The 15242-nt window shown below is 35.2% G+C and overlaps 1 protein-coding gene across 1 annotated transcript in view; it reads right to left on the bottom strand.

Annotated features, from left to right (window-relative positions):
- The window catches only part of LOC149078487 (neuroligin-4, X-linked-like), a 191378-nt gene that overhangs the window by 33549 nt on the left and 142587 nt on the right, over positions 1-15242 (bottom strand). The gene's annotated exons all lie outside the window — the stretch shown is intronic.

Genomic DNA, 15242 nt, shown 5'->3' with positions numbered 1-15242 from the left:
AAGCTATAAATATGAAATTTTTATATTCATATTATATGATGTCAGTATTATATGATGTAGATATCCGCTAAGATGGGATTTATGAAAATTCGATCCTAGAGGGCGGAATTTTCGTAAATCAAAGATGCCTTCAAATGTTCTAGGGGAGAGTCATCGCCGAGTAATTTTCAGATTACTAAATGCACGCAAACGAAGCAGAGGGTAACAGGTAGTTCTAAATATTAAAAAAAGGGGTTTTTTATCGCTTGAACGGGAAAAATTCCTGTTTTAGAACAATATGAAAAAAAAAACTGGCATCATTCAACATTTTGAAACTAATGAAGTGGGACAGAAAAAGGAGTTTTCTCGGTGAACCCCCCCACCATCGGGGTTAGGTTTTTAAAAATTCCTTCTCAGTGAGTCTCTACAATACAAAAATACTGAACAGAATCCATTCCAGCTTCAGCAGTTTCGGCTTAGCGTGATTTCTGCATATGACACCCCCCTGTATTTGAACTGCACTTATGACCTCCGTAGAGGTCGAATTTAAAAAATAACCTTCCTCGGTAGTCTTTGTGTCATGAACCAATTATTGACCAAATTTCATGAATGCTACCTTTGAACCCCCTTATGAAACCCCTTCAAAGGGATCAAATTTCGAAGAAAAAAAACCTTCTTATTTAGCTTCTACGATATGAAATAAAACTTCTGACCTAATTTCATGAATTTCAGTGATTTATATGTTGCCTTTGAAACCCCGTTATGACACTCCTCCCTTAGTGGTCGAATTTCGAAAAAAACCCTTCTGAGTTAGTCTTTACATTATGGAACACAACTTCTGACCAAATTTGAAGAATTTTAGTCGTCTCAGCTCGGCGTGAAATCTATATTACCTCTGCCCATGATTCCCTTTGGCGGTCAAATTTTGAAAACTTTCTCATTTTTTGCATCATGATGTAAAACTTCTGAACAAATTTCATGACGATAGCTTTACCGGTTTCAGCTTGTCGTGTCATTTTTCTATTTTACCTGTGCATCCACCTTACGACGTCCTTAGGATTCAAATTTCGAAAAAAACTCTTCTTAGCGAGTCTTTACGTTATGAAACAAAACTATTGATTAAATTTTATATTTATAGCTTCAGCGGTTTCGGCTCGGTGATGATGAATCAGTCAGGACATATTCTTCTATCTTTAACGACCAACTGCATTCTAACTACAATTCGGTGGCAGACATATCACAAATATTCATCCAGATACCAATTCATATTACTAAATGCACTGCGATCCACCTTGTACATGATGTGTCAAGGAAAAGCAGCTTCTTCAAGAACTCACGCGTCAGGTTATCAAGCAAGCAATACACACATTCTCTCACCAATGATCAACCCATATAAAAACCCCGAGCTTCAATGTATTAACATGCAGAAGAAAATCTTTTTTTTTTCGCATATTTTGCATATTTCTATACCCGTTTCTGCATTTCTTGCAATATATTCTTCTATCTTATCATGAAAAACAGAATCAGTATAATTTTTTTTTTCCTATCTCCGCGAAGACAGGAAATGAAGTCTGTGCCTTTCGTCACGAAAAAAAAAATTTAAGTAAATAAAATAACATAAATAAATAAAAAATGTGGAAAACCCTAGGGTTTTTTTTTTTCCTATCAATACGAGTAAAGAGAGACGAAATATTCTTCATCTACGATACGGTGATGCATGCGTGCAGCGGGGTATTTTGGGGGCATTTTCTCTCTTTTATTATTTTCTTATTCTCCTCCCTATATATATATATCGCTGTACTCAGCAATGTCTTCCAAATTATTTCCCATTCACTTCACTTAAAAAATAACTCTTAGCGTAAAGTGAAAGCTAAGACGTTGAAACCATCTCAGCTTTCTTTGAATTCATTTCTTATTTTTATTTTTGTGAGAAAAGAAAGTAATATTTTTTTTTTTCGAAAGTTGTATTTTTCCTTGCTTTCTAAGAAATAAATTCCTAAGAAAAAGAGGAATATTTTTTTTTTTTATCTCTTTCCTTATTTATTTCAAGATATTTTTTCGTCTTTTTATGTATTTATTATATATTTTTTTATGTTTGTATTGTCTTTCTAGATTTCTCTTTTTTTTTGTGTTTTTTTCGCGATATGCTCCATTGAGCCATTCGACCTCCTGATTATTCGTCTTCATTTCAATCGGATTTTGGTTCCTAGTATTTCCTTTTTATGGAAAAAAAGCGCAAAAAAAGTCCTTTTTTCCCCCTCTTGGGATTCAAAATAAATATTGTATATATATATTTTTTCCTTCCTTATTTTGTTTTGGATAGCGGCTTCAAGTTTTTAAGCATGCTGGTATTATGTATTGAAGGTTTTTTTTAAAATCTATCTTCGTTAAGCATTCTTATAAATCTAGACAGTTTTAAAATAGGGAAGTAAAATTAATGATATTTTTTGTTAGAATGTTATCTTTCGAACATATACGTGGACTTTTCCCACGTAAAATAAATATTATAATGGAATGCATCTTTTATAGACGTGTTCTGACAGAATTTTGTTTTCACTAGATTTTCAACGTATATTAAAGGTTGTTTTCATATTTTAAGAAATCTGTTTTTCGTGTCTTGAGGCTAAACTGCTCTTTTTAAGCTTTCAGTAAATTACATATTTTCCATATAAGAATTTTTCCTAGATATTTCTATATAGTAAAGAGGTTTTTCCAAGTTTTAGGGGAATCGCTATTCAGAGACAACGTGTTCTTTTTGAATTGCACCAACTTTTATCCCGTTTATACTCTTATAGAACAGTTAAGTTTGTTTAATAGCTTTTCAATGAAAAGCGATATATACTACATGGTGTACTCTCATGTGTAAGTCCTGTGTCTTTTAATACAGAAGAAACCAGTTTTCTGTCTATATATTTCTATTTTCACTTTATTTTGTCTTAAAATAATTATATATTTTGAGATAATTACTCTTATATGATATTCAGCCCCATGACTTTTTCTCTCTCTCCTAGACGCCTTTAGAAAATGTTTCTTATGAGATATCAATTTCAAGTTATCCCGGAAAAATATTTTATATTCATAGTGAATGTGAGTTTAACAACACAAGTTTTACTTAAAATCCAAGTATTATATGGTATTAGTATTTCATAATTGAAATACTCCAATTATAAAAGCTAGCTAAGAATGTGAAAGCAATATAAACATGAGTCAAACCAATAAGAGCATTCCAGAAATGGGGAGATATCAATGATAGTAAAACTAATGATATTTTGCTAGAATCTGCTTTTTCGAATTTATACACACGAATAGACGTCTTCTTCCGTAAAATAAACGCTATAAGAAACGTATTTTTTGTAAACGTCTTCTTAGAGATTTGGGTTTTCACCAGATTTTCAACGTGTATTAAAGTATTTTTCTAAATAAAACTGATTTTCGTGTCCTGGGGCTAAACTGCCCTTTTTAAGCTTGCAGTGAAATAAATATTTGCCATGTATAAGAATTTTTTTTAGATATTTCTATATGGTAAAGAGAGTTTTCGAAGTTTTAAGGGAATCGCTATTCAGAGAGAACGTGTTATTTCTGAATTGCGCTAACTTTTTATTCCGTTTGTACCCTTTTAAGAATAGCAAAAAGTTCGTTTTGTATCACTTCGACGAAAAAAGGGGGGTACATACGCCATGGTGTACTCTCATGTGTAAGTTCTGTGCCTTTTAATACAGATGATCTGGGTCGTACGTAAGATGGACTTTTGGAGGAGGCACAACCATTTTATTTCTGAGAAATGTTGAGTTACTACCTTTAAAAAAATTTAATGAACAAAAGTTAGTAAATATAGGGGTATAAGGGATATTTTCTTTTGATATTTCAATTTTTTCAACGAAATATTACATTTTTTCGAATTTTTGGTTGGCTTGGGGGGGGGGCACTTGCAGATGATATAGAATCACTTATTTTCTATACATTTGTATATTTCTATAAGGGTTATCCATACACAAATCCAAAACATCACCAAAATGAAAGGGCAATTTAGGTGTACCATAGCAATCGAAAATCACATGGAGACATATTTGCCGATCGCCATCGAGACTCGCTACGGAGAGTTGTTTCATCGCAAATTGGAAAGGAATCCCGATCTCAACACGAAGTCGAAATTCTGACCACGTAAATATGTTAGGGGGCCAAACACACACTCAGAACACAGATTTTGGCATGCACCGATTCGTTAGAAATTCCGCATGGGGACTGTTAGTTTGCTACTACTACAACTAAACCGTACATGAACCTCGTCTACCTTTCTCTGCGGAATCCAAAACGCATAAGTTGCGATGCAAGGCAAATAAATGATTTGAAAAAAAAAAAAAAAATTAAGATGTTCGTGGCGCTGCTGTAACTTTTATACACATGGTGTCATGTAAACTCTAATTCGGCCTTCATCTTATCAACGTTCATCGTAGAGATGTGATTCTAATTTCAAAATGTTCAAATGTGTTCTAGAATCACTCTGTACCAGTTTGAAAATGAAAATGCAATGTTCCGTAAAATATAAAAAACCGACATTTTAATACACCCCCCACCCTGTACTCTAAAATCCAATTAAAGTTATTTTCCAGTCTCTCCTGAGGTAAAAAAAAATGGCTTAGGTATTAGAATTCAAAAATCGAAGAAAAGTTGGGAAATAACAGCATAAGTGAAGAAAGGGAGCGTTGTTGATTAGTTTTTGCTGTTCTTTCCCAACTTTTCTTAGATTTTTGAATCCAAATAACTAAGCGCATATATTCAACTTTAACACATGTATTTTTTTTTTCTGTTCGCCTCAGCGGAGGCAGGATGACTTCCAAATTTGAAGTTAGGGGACAGATGGACTGCATAATAATTCAGATTTTTATTTTATGACACACTGTATTTTCACTCCCATAACTGGTACAGAGTGATTCTTGAACACATTTTAAGAATTTTTTCTGTTAGACCCACATCTCTACGACTAACGGTTGACAAGATAAAGGTCGAATAGGGATTTACAGGCACCCAGTATATTACGTTTTTGAATGTTCGTACACACGCACGTTTTCCAAGCAGCTGGCTGCCCTAACAATGTTAACGCATTTCAGTCCTTGTAATGTTTTGTTTGAATAATTTTATGCTAATGTTGAACTAGATAAATAATATTTAGGTAAATTAATTAATCTAAATAAAAGTGTTATTAATAACAATAATTGATTATCTCTAAATAACTAACATATTATTTAATTAGAGACTAATGATTTGAATATATTATTATAGATATATTGTATTATTATATATTATTTAGATATATTGTATTATTATATATTATTTAGATATATTGTATTATTATATATTAATTATTGACTAATAATTTAAGTAATAGGTTATTTATGGATTTATAATTTAAATAACAGATTTTGATCTCATTGATTTTTGATTGCAACATTTCTCGTGAACTAGTCACCGATTAAATTAATCAATATCTGAAATGTTGGTATCTACGCAAGTGTTTAGGCATATCTTTTATTGAAATAATTTTCAACTCGTCCTTTCTTCGTCAATGTTTCTTAGCTGTTCCTTAAGAATGTTCGGAAAGTCCACGGCAAATCGCTATCAGGGCTCTACGTTGAAAATCTCTGGTCTATATATTTCCTCATCCTAGTAGTACGATAAACGACCGGTGATCCACGACCGTCTCAGCAGAAAACGCCCAATACAAAAACCCTCTACATTAATATTGTAGGCATTGCATTTCGAAATAAATTGCATTTTCATCTATAACAATAAACAATTCAACATGAATCTCTGTAAGATAATCTATAAATATCAATACATACTAAATGATTAAGCAAAATTTACTGAAAATCTTGTTGAAAGGCATTCGTTTGTGGGGAGAGGGCGCATAGCTTTTCCAAAAAGATATTTTTTTTGTTGAATTTATAGTAATAGATCATTTCCTAAGCTCTTAGAGCCTAAAGCCACCTATACGCCCATATTTATCGTGATGAGTGAATGGGAGTATCTAATCCCAGCTAAAAGCTTTAACTTGTTCAGAAAAATTTCCGAATATCACTTTCATTATCAGAACTACTGCGGGAGAATCTTCGAACTCTTCTATCAATGCATGCTTAAAATATCCATTTATTAAAGGAAAATAAAATATTTGCAGTTGTATTGAATGAGCTTTCGGTAAGGAACATTTTAGAGACTTCTCTTCATCTAAAAATTCCAACCACTTATTATTGACTGATGAAGTAAAGATTTGTATAAACTGCATTGCATTATTAGCAGAAATCGAATGGAGGGAGTTTACTCATTTCCTTCTATAAAAGATGCTAGGATTGAATAAAATATGGATGGGAAATGCTAATAAAAAGCAAAACTTAGAATATTTCTTCTTTTTTTTATGAACGTTAAAAGATATCTCTTCTTGAAGCTTATTTATGTATTCAATAAATTTATTGCTTTAATGACTACGTTAAGAAACGGATCCGGCCATAAGCCCGAGAAGTGGTTATAGTGACGGACTCGCCTCACTAGAACCCGGGTTCGTATCCCCCCGTTGCCACAATGGTGGTCGACGCAAGTTGGTGTTCTTTGGTTCCCAACTTCGAGGAGCAAATGCGAACCAATCTCTCCGTTGAAAAGAATCGCCCACAGAGAGCAATAGACCTACAACGATATAACTATTCAACCGCAACACTTCACTCATAGTTGGAAAATTTTACGGCAGATTGGAGCACTGCACATAACAAGCATTACGCATAAACAGACTTCACGTTAGGCTCACAACACTACATGCACAGCATCTTTCTTCTGCCCAGGTCTTCTTCGACCACCTGCTAAAATCTCTCAATTGAGACAGAGCGGTGGGTCATGATCTGATTAGGAAGAGGCCGCAATCCTGGCTCACGACATCTCAACATCACCATATGAATTTCTATAAAATTATGTACTACTTAAAGGACAACAGGATGTTGCGGAGAAAGAATTTATGACAAAAAAAAATTGAACGTTTTACATTTTCACCGAAAAAGCCACGCTCTTTGCCCCTTCCTGTTGATATTTCCGTTTCTCGCAGCGAGGGATGTTGGGGGCGCAAACCAATATAATAAGTTACCATCAAATAAATTCAAAAATTCGATTTCATCAGATATTTCAGACACCCTTTTAATTTTTCTCGAACCTAATTTTTTATAATAGGCTATTACATTTAGGAATTCTATATTAAGTGGTGAGATACCTATTGCTGAGCGCTTCAATTGAATTCCGTGGCACCCCTAAATAGCAGTGCAGGGTGTTGCTGCGGTTCACTAGTTGGAAATCATTGCTTTTCCGTAAAGTCACGGTACGTCGAGAAAACTTCTAAGTTTTACCTGGAGCCCAGTCAATACGTACCAAACAAAAAGGAGGTTTTTTTTCGAAAGTGTCGAGTATTTCTAGTTTTTGGATATATTGTAGGGACCAAATCTGCCGGTAAAACTAGTGTAAGTTTACAAAAATAATCACCCTGTGCAAGCCGAGTTGTATTGAAAAAACATCGACATTTTTGGACTTTTTTGGGTTTCTGCTCAATATGTCTTTTCCTGTGCACACACAGATCACAGACCAAAAACAGTGATTACAATGTTGTAGCGGATAAAATTTGCTACAACTTTTGCACTCATAATGCTTTTCTACGGGCTATAGTTATCGATCTACAGAGCAGTGAAAATGCGATGATTTTAGCATAATCTGGAGAAAAATAAAGTTCCCATAACATATGATTTCGCTAAAATTTTTTTAAATGAAGCTATTACACATTTAATGTGCAATATATTCTATCATTATTTGGTACCAACGAACGATGTACCAATTGTTGTATGACACGGAAAATGTGTAGATGTTCTGATTGAAGAGTACGAAGCTGTGATATTGTAAACAAAAAAATTAATAATTGGACTTGGCCTTGGTCAGAAGTGAAAATGTTAAATGAGATGAGTGCTCGTTTGTGGGTTAATAGCTGACCTGGGTTTATTTGCACAGATAAGTACCGGGTCGAACCCGTGGAACTTGTGACGGAGAGAATGTTTCGTCGTGGGGGGCGTAGGTGCTCCGATACGAAGAAAGAAAACGGGAGAGGGAGCTGAAGTGTTGCTAGACGTCCGTGTATACGGCCCACAAGGGCGTATGCAGAGGGATTTCATTGAATCTCTATGAATTACTAAGGAACTCGGCGACCTCACAAAGTTGCTTAGAGTGGGGGGGGGGGGCATAAGGTTTAAGCCCTTAGGATTCAGGGGCTATGTGATGGTGTATTTAAACGAGCATGCAATTGAAATTTTAAAAACAAAAGTGCTTTGGGTGCTTTTTTTCATTGCACTGCTAAGGTGATGGTAGCGCATCTGACTCCGTATTGATGAGACATGATATGAGATATATCATATTTAACTATGAGGTTATGAAGATATTTACAGGTGCATATTTACATTAGATTAGGAGAGAGAAAGACGGCGTGGATGTATCTCATGTTAGAGCTGGAGCTGATCTTCTGCTCTCACACAGACATTCCCCTTCGGACCCTTCGATGGGGAATCCAGTCACGAGATCATCTCGTGATTCTTTAACGTGACCAGAACATGCTTGGGAAGAGAGCCAGCGTGCAAAGTGCAGTATAATAATGATAAGAAGAAGAATATTGAGGCTCCACAGGACTATGAGTATTTACATAACCCCCCCCCCCCCATGGCAAAGGTCAACGTTCACCTAGAGAGAGGCTTCATATCAATGATGGCATGTCTGGATATGAAAGAAGACAAAATCTTCCATGTACTCAGCTTTTCCTCCAGCTGGTTTTTGAGAACAATGTGTATCAACACAAGTGGAGTTTGATATGTCGCACTCTATATATATATATATCGCAGTTCCTCCATCAAATACGATTCATCAATCTCTTTTCTTCATCGGGTATTGTTCTTTCCCTGCATTCCGTCAGTGGGTGTGACCCCACATATATATTATTGTATTTGTATTTATCTGTTTTTGAATGTTGTTTTCATTTTGAAAATTTATTCATATTCGTGTTTAATTTATTTATAATAAATTAATATATATAATCATCAATATTCGATAATATCCTGCGCCAATATTTTCTGCAATATGTTCATATTTTGTAATTTTGCAAAAATTGTCACATTTTCACTGCTCTGTAACTAGATAACTCTATATCCCGTATAGAACCATCGTGAATACAAAAGTTGTGGAAAAGTTTTTCTAAAATATTGTAATTACTGTTTTTGCTGTCATTCATAAAGACAGAGATATTGAGCACAAACCAAAAAAAGTACGCAAATTTTGATGTTTTTTTAATACGAGTAACTCAGCTTGCGCAGAGCTTTTGCTTCTCCGAACTTGTTTTTCTTACTAGTGGCTTTTCTCCAAACACCATATCCAAAAAATTGAAATATTTGACCTTTGGCAAGGAACCATGTAGAATTTGACTGGACTCTATTAGGATAGACACAAGATATGTTCATCTCTTAAAAATTTACATCGAGAAATGAAAATGTATGTAGCTTATCCGTTGGAAATTTAATTTTTTAATTTATTCGATAGTAATTTTTCATATGCGCGATAATTTTTTTGGTCTTCACCTCAACTCCCCCTGGATGCGAGAAATGGAAATCCCAATGGAAAGAGCGGAATGTGTGGTTTACGGTGAAAATCAAATTTTTAAAAATCATTTGTCATAAAATTCTCCCTCCCAAGACATTCTGTTATCCATTAAATACATACTTTAAGTGAAATCAATTTTAAAATGTCGGAATTTCAGTGTGTCGGGGATTTTAGTGCGTGGGTATTTCAACCGTGTCTGAAATGTGACTTGTCGGGATTTCGTCTGTCAGGACTATGACCCAGACCATTAAGAAAATAGTGAAGGTTTAAAACAATGATCCATTAAAAAGTATTATATATATATTATTAATAACCAGATGAAGTTCATGCATATACTTATAAGGTCTTACGATGGTATGAAATGATCAATGAGGAAAGGTAAAACTAAAAGGTTGTATTACAGTTATTTATGAACGATGTACAACTTGAGGTTGATTACAGGTGCCGCGAAATATTTTGGTGAAAAAAGAATGAAATTGGGTCGTTATTCTCATCGTAGGGTGCCATGCCAAAGAAAGTCCCCATGATTGTGTGTATGCTATGAGATATTTACAGATTCTAATCTTATTCCCGTAAAAGATTTTGCAATGCAGTCGGCCCCCCGTATTCGCGGTTTCCATATTCGCGGTTTCCGTACTCGCGGTTTTTTTTTCCTTTATTGGAATTTTTTTTTCAACACTCAGAAATCGTCATTCATGTGTTTTGTTCGCAAAATTTGAGTTGTGCATATTTAGAATGGTTCGCTAATGACATTACTGTCATCACCAGAGCCGTGGCAGCTCCCAAGAGAGAAACAGTCCTCTTGGGGTTGGATTAACCTTTTGCCACAATGTGCACTAAAGGATACAACCACTTCTACAGAGCGAACTGAAGAGACTATAAAAGACATTGTCACGTTAGCGAAACCGGTGGGTGGAGAAGGGTTCAATGATATGGATATAGAGGAAGTCAAACACAGCTAAATTAACAGCAATTCAGAGGTGTTGACCGAGGAGGAATTAATGCAGGTTAACTGCTCCTGAAACTGAAGCGGTACCAGGTGAAGATCAAGATAAAGAATTAGAATACAGGTTCACCATGAGTAACATAGCGGAAAGGCTTCGCACGTTCAAATCAGCAATGGATTGTTTTCATGGCATAGATCCCCATATGGTACGCTCTTCACATTCAGAAAAATTGGTAGAGGAAGCCTTGTCATCGTATTACAACATACTTGATGATATAAAGAAGACACGACAAACAGAAATCACAATGTTCTTTCAGAAAACATCGCCAACAATCACTGCACCCTCTTTTACATTTCGTTCTATCCTCTGCGTCACCCTGCTCTTTCCCATGATGTTCAATAAACGAGATATACAAGAAGAAAACTATGGTTTCGGTTATTCGCGGATTTCCCGTATTCGCGGTCACCCCCGGAACGTAACCCCCGCGAATACGGGGGGCCGACTGTATAACGTAAAAATCATCGGAATCTCTACTTTATGGATTTCTTATCTTTTTGAAACATCATCACCATCTTCTTCAACCATTTTCGATCCACCGCTGGATCAAGGTATTCTCTAAATTTTTCCTTTTTATTCTGGCTGATGCTTTTGTCCTCCAGTTTGACTCCAGTCACTTTTCTGAACTTGTCGATCCATCTTGCGTGGGGACGCCTTCTCGGACGTTTAACATCACGGGGGTACCACTCCAGAATACTTGTGATGCATCTGTCGTCTTGTGTTCTTGCAACATGTCCAGCCCACTTCCATTTCAAAAGTTGAATTCTTTGCATCATATCATATACGTACTTTTGTGTGGCTTCTTATCCAAGTGATTCATTTTCTGTCTCTTCTTGTGAAGCCTAACATACATCTTTCCATGCCCTTTTGTGTTGTCTGCAGCTTTCCGTGTTCTTTGTGAGTTCCAATGTGCGTTCTAATGTTTAACCAATAAAATAGTCACCCTTGCATACGCTCCCGGGCGCTATTTTTATCATTCATTTTCATTTCATTGGATTTAAAATCCCTCTACAGACGCACCATTCGCGAATATTATTCCTTCCGTTATAAAAATGTTTCTTACATTCCATCGAAAGTTAATTTTTAGCTCTCTTGTGGCTAATTCAAAGCCAAAATCTATCCAATAACATTTTTGTTCTGATTCCTTATATTCTTTTTATTTTTGAATATTGAAAAATACAGTAGAATGAAACCCCTTTGCAGAGGAACAAGTAAATTCGTCCGTAAAAGAGAGCTGACCATGTATCAGCGGTTTGAAATGCATATTTTCTTTATGCAAATTAAATTATTACTCTACCGTAAAAGAGGAGGATGACCGCTTCTTGACCACAACTGAACTTGTAAAAGCAAAAGTATCAACGGATATACTTATTATACAGGGTGGCAACTATCGAGCGCCCAATAATTGCACTCATTATTCCTTGTGAAAAACTAATATGGAAAAGTGTTTTCAGTTTTTTTGATCTGACCCATAAGACCTATAACGCTATAAAAATTTATGACGTCACTTCAAAATACTGATAAATTCACCAATCGTATATCAAACGTATAAGCGGGCGTTTTTGGAAATGCTAAAAATACATTAACCCCCACACAGAAAACCAAAAAACGAAGCGATATAAAAACAAGGTTTTTTTTCCCTCACACTTTTCAGAGAATAGAAATGATAACTTTTTTTTACAAGTCAATCAGAGTGTTCTTTTCATCTCACAATGCCAGCTTTACAGGGGTTATCAGTCATTTTGTAAGCATCAGTCTGTAAGCATGTCTGTAAGCATCAGTAATTTTGTTTTGTTCTCCAGAAAGTGCTGACTCTATTTTATTTATTTACTTATGTTATTATAATTTCTAATTTGATGGCATACAATATTCTTGTATGCTGAACTACCCTTAAAAAGTTTTGAGAAGGATGAAGTTTATTCTTCAAAATTATTTTTTCGAATAACACTGCTTCTAACAACTACCATAAAACTGATCGTTTATGAGTAGGTTAAAATAGCCAAACTTTAGGCCAGAAAGGGGAAAAAAACCATTTTTATGTTCCCAAAGGAAATTTCAATGGTTTTAGGGTCAATTGGGGCTGCTGATTTCAAAACTAGTGTTGGTATCGACTCTACTTTTTGAGATAATGCATAATATCAATATTTCAATTCAGTCTGCAGTCACTAATTTTTGCGTGGAAATTTCTCTTTCAACTTTTTATTTACTTTCTTATTTTATTCAACACATCATTACTAGACATCAGTGATCTTTATGTATTGATATTCAGTTTATTAATTATTTACATTTCGCACAGTCTCAATGTTATTGTTATGCTGCTTGTGGAATGAGCGGATCCAGAGCTCGTTGTTTGTACGGGTGATTTTACAAAATTATAGTAATAATATACAAATAAATGGAATGAGTTATATACTTTGAAAAGTGTGAGCAAAAATCCTTCATTTCGTCCTGTATTTTCCTATGAATAGTCACGATTTTTTTCTGTTTTTTCTCCGTTCCGAATTTTTCCAAAGAAATGTACTGTTTTTTTCGTATTTTTTCGTCGAAGTTTTCTTGAAAAATGAAAATTCCATGAATTATCACGTTTTGTTTGGGGCTGATCAAACAGATCACCCCACCCCTATAGATACACACCTGGCTTATGGTATTACTATTGAAATTCAACTTCCACTTCATCCCAAAAATAACCGATCTAGAGCCGATCTGATACTAATCTGAACCCCCAACGAATCGGTACATGCGGGAATGTGCGTGTACGTGTAGTGAAACCTGACGTGATATTTTTTTGTTTTTCTGTAATACTTGTTATGTATAGTGCTGCCATCTGCCACCAGTTTTTCTAACTAAGAGTGAAGTGTTATGATTGAATGATTTATCGTTGTAGGACTGTTGCTCTCTGTGGCGAGACTTTTTAACGGGGAGATCGACTCGCATTTGCGCCTTGAAGTTGGGAACCACAGAAAACCAACTTCAGCCGACCACCACTGTGGAGTTCGAACCCGGATCCTCGCATCGCGAGTCCGTCACTATAACCACTCGACCACCACAGCGGCTATGAATGAACTCCATTATTATTAAAATCAATTAAAACTGAAATACAAATAATATACAGGCTTCAAATAACAAATATAACGCCCTACATACGGTTTGAAAATAAATCTCACGAAAATGATCATCTCTAAAAATATATAAACGCAATTTCAGTAATATCTCGTAATTTATTTGTATATCTGTGACTAGCAAAAAAAATCTCTTCCAAAATAAATTACACTTCATATCATTATTATGCCCAAAAATATCGCGTGCTTTACAACAGAGGAAAATGGTAAATGCATGTATGAACTCGAGAAGATCCTTAACCTTTAATAAAAATAGAAAGAAAGATAGAGAGAGATGTGCACATAAACGATTACGGACAAACAACTCAAGCAACCTGCTTCTAAACTAGGAGCTATAAATCTCTGTCTCCCTTTATGTATTAAAAGGAGAGGGGATAGAGAAACGTGTAATTGCGTGCATTCATGTGCTCTCCCATTTTTGGGAGAGAAGGAAATAGGAAAAAAAAAGAAACAGGAGCGTGTTGTATACATATATGTAGGATGGGGGGGGGGGGGTTAGCTGTGCTACCACGTTCAAGAAATGCATTTTCAAAACCTCCTCTCAGTGAAAAATCCCACACTAATTGCAGCTCTGGTTGATGGGGGGAAACTACTAATTACCACTAATGTCTGCTCTAACCTTCTCTCTCCCTCTCTCTTCAACCTCCGAAAACCGTTTCACTGGATAACAAATTTTTGCAAAAGTTGCGACCATGGTATTAAGCTCGTACGAAGGAGACTACGCGGTAAGTGAAAGTGCATGGTGGTGTTGTGTGTGTGTGTTCTCTCTCTCTCTCTCTCTCATCTCCTCCTCTATTCTATTGATATTCAGTCCAGTGGCGTATGCAACACGCGAAAAGAAACGTTATTTTTTTTTTTTCGAAGGCACGTAAACCACGAAACACTCACGAGGATTAAACCGTTGCTTAAAATAGAAATGTCTGAGGACAGATAAAAAAAAAAGTATATAACAAACCAGCCTGGTTTTTTTCATTCCCTCTCTCTGTTCTCTTGGTATTGGATTAATCGTATCACTCATCTAGCGGTCTGGTTTGCTCTTGTGCATTTTGATTGCTAATCAACGGAAGCTCTGAATACCAATGGTACTCGTATAAAAGTAAATAGTAATTAGAGAACGAAATCAGTTTTGTATTTAGGCATTTTAATTTTTTTTCCGCCCTTTTTCTAATTATAATGCGTAACAAAAGTATCTTAGTGATTATCGATGCCTTCTACATTTCTGTAGCCAATGCCAACTAATGCTTCGGATTATTTTTGATTTATTTATATATGCAGAGTAATTATAATTAAAGTTCTCGCGTATACTCGAGAGTTGTTTTTTTCAAAAACCTGCTTGTCCGAATACAGACAAATTTTTAAGATAGTTTAATGGGACCATGGGAGAGATATTTATGAAATAACAAAAATGCAAAAATGGTTCAGTTTTCAACTATCAGTTGTAAAAGTGAATTATTTTTATTGCATTTTACATTGTTCCATGGTC

This window comes from Pholcus phalangioides, unplaced genomic scaffold (assembly GCF_987345545.1).
Source record: "Pholcus phalangioides strain wild (caught in Gottingen) unplaced genomic scaffold, Ppha-v1.0 ptg000013l_1, whole genome shotgun sequence".
Classification (NCBI taxonomy): domain Eukaryota; kingdom Metazoa; phylum Arthropoda; class Arachnida; order Araneae; family Pholcidae; genus Pholcus; species Pholcus phalangioides.
Note: the sequence above shows the minus strand (reverse complement) of the source record. Positions and strands in the feature narration are given on the sequence as shown.